This window comes from Vigna unguiculata, unplaced genomic scaffold (genome assembly GCF_004118075.2).
Source record: "Vigna unguiculata cultivar IT97K-499-35 unplaced genomic scaffold, ASM411807v1 contig_219, whole genome shotgun sequence".
In the NCBI taxonomy this organism is placed as follows: Eukaryota; Viridiplantae; Streptophyta; class Magnoliopsida; order Fabales; family Fabaceae; genus Vigna; species Vigna unguiculata.
The window spans coordinates 27501-31479 of record NW_021010922.1 but is presented as its reverse complement, the minus strand read 5'-3'; positions in this window follow the sequence as shown (position 1 = coordinate 31479).

The window sequence follows — 3979 nt, the reverse complement described above, 5'->3', positions numbered from 1 at the left end:
GCCCTTGTCGCTTTGATTCGTCCCTCCCCTTCATCTACCAAATCAAAATGCTTTATCTAAATGTCTTTGTAATCTCTTAAAAAAAATGTAAGTTTTTCGTTATAGAGGCTGAACTAATTGGTCACATGGAATAGACTATGATGTAGCCATGTAATGTACTTTACTTGCTTGGTGGGGAGTTTTGTGAAAAAGTGAAATTCGTGGTTTTTGAGATGTGAAGGTTGGAATGGCTCCAAATGCCCCAAATGAATACCATGAAAGTCTTGGTGCACAAAAGTTTTGAGTTGGTTGGGTTTTACACATGGGCAAGGTTGTCGGTGCACCACGGCATAGCTAAATGGCTTGGTGGGGAGTTTTGTGAAAAAATGAAATTCGTGGTTTTTGAGATGTGAGGGTTGGAAAGGCCTCCAAATGCCCCAAATGAATACCATGAAAGTCTTGGTGCACGAAAGTTTTGAGTTGGTGGGTTTTGCACATGGCCAAGGTTGGCGGTGCACCACGGCATAGCTAAATGGCTTGGTGGGGAGTTTTGTGAAAAAATGAAATTCGTGGTTTTTGAGATGTGAGGGTTGGAATGGCCTCCAAATGCCCCCAAATGAATACCATGAAATCTTGGTGCACGAAAGTTTTGAGTTCGGGGGTTTTGCACATGGCCAAGTTGGTCGGTGCACCACGGCATAGCTAGATGGCTTGGTGGGAGTTTTGTGAAAAATGAAATTCGTGGTTTTTGAGATGTGAGGGTTGGAAAGGCCTCCAAATGCCCCAAATGAATACCATGAAATTCTTGGTGCACGAAAGTTTTGAGTTCGGAGGGTTTTGCACATGGCCAAGTTGGTCGGTGCACCACGGCATAGCTAGAATGGCTTGGTGGGGAGTTTTGTGAAAAAATGAAATTCGTGGTTTTTGAGATGTGAGGGTTGGAATGGCCTCCAAATGCCCCCAAATGAATACCATGAAATTCTTGGTGCACGAAAGTTTTGAGTTCGGAGGGTTTTGCACATGGCCAAGTTGGTCGGTGCACCGCGGCATAGCTAGAATGGCTTGGTGGGGAGTTTTGTGAAAAAATGAAATTCGTGGTTTTTGAGATGTGAGGGTTGGAATGGCCTCCAAATGCCCCAAATGAATACCATGAAATTCTTGGTGCACGAAAGTTTTGAGTTCGGAGGGTTTTGCACATGGCCAAGGTTGGCGGTGCACCCGGCATAGCTAGATGGCTTGGTGGGGAGTTTTGTGAAAAAATGAAATTCGTGGTTTTTGAGATGTGAGGGTTGGAATGGCCTCCAAATGCCCCCAAATGAATACCATGAAATCTTGGTGCACGAAAGTTTTGAGTTCGGAGGGTTTTGCACATGGCCAAGGTTGGCGGTGCACCACGGCATAGCTAAATGGCTTGGTGGGGAGTTTTGTGAAAAAATGAAATTCGTGGTTTTTGAGATGTGAGGGTTGGAATGGCCTCCAAATGCCCCCAAATGAATACCATGAAATCTTGGTGCACGAAAGTTTTGAGTTCGGAGGGTTTTGCACATGGCCAAGGTTGGCGGTGCACCACGGCATAGCTAAATGGCTTGGTGGGGAGTTTTGTGAAAAAATGAAATTCGTGGTTTTTGAGATGTGAGGGTTGGAATGGCCTCCAAATGCCCCCAAATGAATACCATGAAATTCTTGGTGCACGAAAGTTTTGAGTTCGGAGGGTTTTGCACATGGCCAAGTTGGTCGGTGCACCGCGGCATAGCTAGAATGGCTTGGTGGGAGTTTTGTGAAAAAATGAAATTCGTGGTTTTTGAGATGTGAGGGTTGGAATGGCCTCCAAATGCCCCAAATGAATACCATGAAATTCTTGGTGCACGAAAGTTTTGAGTTCGGAGGGTTTTGCACATGGCCAAGTTGGTCGGTGCACCGCGGCATAGCTAGAAGGCTTGGTGGGAGTTTTGTGAAAAAATGAAATTCGTGGTTTTTGAGATGTGAGGGTTGGAAGGCCTCCAAATGTCCCCAAATGAATACCATGAAATTCTTGGTGCACGAAAGTTTTGAGTTCGGAGGGTTTTGCACATGGCCAAGTTGGTCGGTGCACCGCGGCATAGCTAGAGGCTTGGTGGGAGTTTTGTGAAAAAATGAAATTCGTGGTTTTTGAGATGTGAGGGTTGGAATGGCCTCCAAATGCCCCAAATGAATACCATGAAATTCTTGGTGCACGAAAGTTTTGAGTTCGGAGGGTTTTGCACATGGCCAAGGTTGGCGGTGCACCGCGGCATAGCTAGATGGCTTGGTGGGAGTTTTGTGAAAAAATGAAATTCGTGGTTTTTGAGATGTGAGGGTTGGAATGGCCTCCAAATGCCCCAAATGAATACCATGAAATCTTGGTGCACGAAAGTTTTGAGTTGGAGGGTTTTGCACATGGCCAAGTTGGTCGGTGCACCCGGCATAGCTAAATGGCTTGGTGGGAGTTTTGTGAAAAAATGAAATTCGTGGTTTTTGAGATGTGAGGGTTGGAAGGCCTCCAAATGCCCCAAATGAATACCATGAAATTCTTGGTGCACGAAAGTTTTGAGTTCGGAGGGTTTTGCACATGGCCAAGGTTGGCGGTGCACCGCGGCATAGCTAAATGGCTTGGTGGGGAGTTTTGTGAAAAAATGAAATTCGTGGTTTTTGAGATGTGAGGGTTGGAAAGGCCTCCAAATGCCCCCAAATGAATACCATGAAATTCTTGGTGCACGAAAGTTTTGAGTTCGGAGGGTTTTGCACATGGCCAAGTTGGCGGTGCACCGCGGCATAGCTAGATGGCTTGGTGGGAGTTTGTGAAAAAATGAAATTCGTGGTTTTTGAGATGTGAGGGTTGGAAAGGCCTCCAAATGTCCCCAAATGAGTACTGTAAAAGTGTTGGTGCACAAAAGTTTTGAATTGGATGCATTTTGCACTTGGCCAAGTTGGTCGGTGCACCGCGACTAGATAGCTTGGTGCCAAAATTTGTCAAATTTAAGACCTTGGCCAAACTGAATGAAATTTTGTGGGGAGGTTCCTGATATTGTTTAGTGGTGGACTGGAAAAAATGAGGTCGAAATTCGAAGTCTACATGTGCTTTTCTATTTTTCCCGATTTTACACATACCCGGTAAGTAAAAAAAATAAAAAAAATAGTTCCCCTTCGAGAAAAATTATGAAATTTGGTGAGCAAGGAGATACCATTATTCTACGAATTACTGCAAAAAATCGCATCAAAATTCGAAGTGTAGCCCGAGATATGGACTTATGTCTGCTCAAAAAAAGTGTATCTACTTGTACAATTTTGCCTTTTGCATATTAACCTCTTATAGGGGGGGAGTGCTCCTTGAGCCGGCCAGCTCCACACTGGCAGGTTTTAAAGGGAGCTTGATGAGGCCTCCCCCCTCACGTGGTGCGTGCGTTAGCATGTTTATCATGGCACAACTAGCCTCTTCATAGTTGTTGAGCTTTATTAATACCAACACACGGTCGTCACTGATCGTTGGTTAGCTCGGCAGCTAGTCCCTCGGATATTGTGGAAAGTTATTTTCATGCCTAGCGATGCTTGACCATGCGTCACTTGATGTTTCCATTTGCTTGCTTGCCCATGGTAGGTGGGGGGTGGACCGTCTTGTGGTGTGGTGTCTTGCGAACGTGAGGGTGTGTGAGTTGTAATCGAGATGCACTTGCTGGCTGGCTCCATGCCTTGCGTATCGAACGGTCAAGCATGCATCTCTTCCATTTTCACCCGTTGCCTTGGGTGATATTGGTTGATCAGTCCCTGTGTTGCCTACCCACTAGACGGTACTTCTGTGGTTGCTTCGAATTCTATCTTTCCATCACGAAGAGGTGTTGGAGGATCCTAATGTCACGCACGTGTTCCATCTAGTGAAACATCTCAGTGATGCACGTGTTGTGGCTAGTTCTTTTGGATGCGGTGCATTATATGAACTCGGGTTTACTTTAGCGACCCAGTTAACATAATTCGGTTGTGTCCCTTG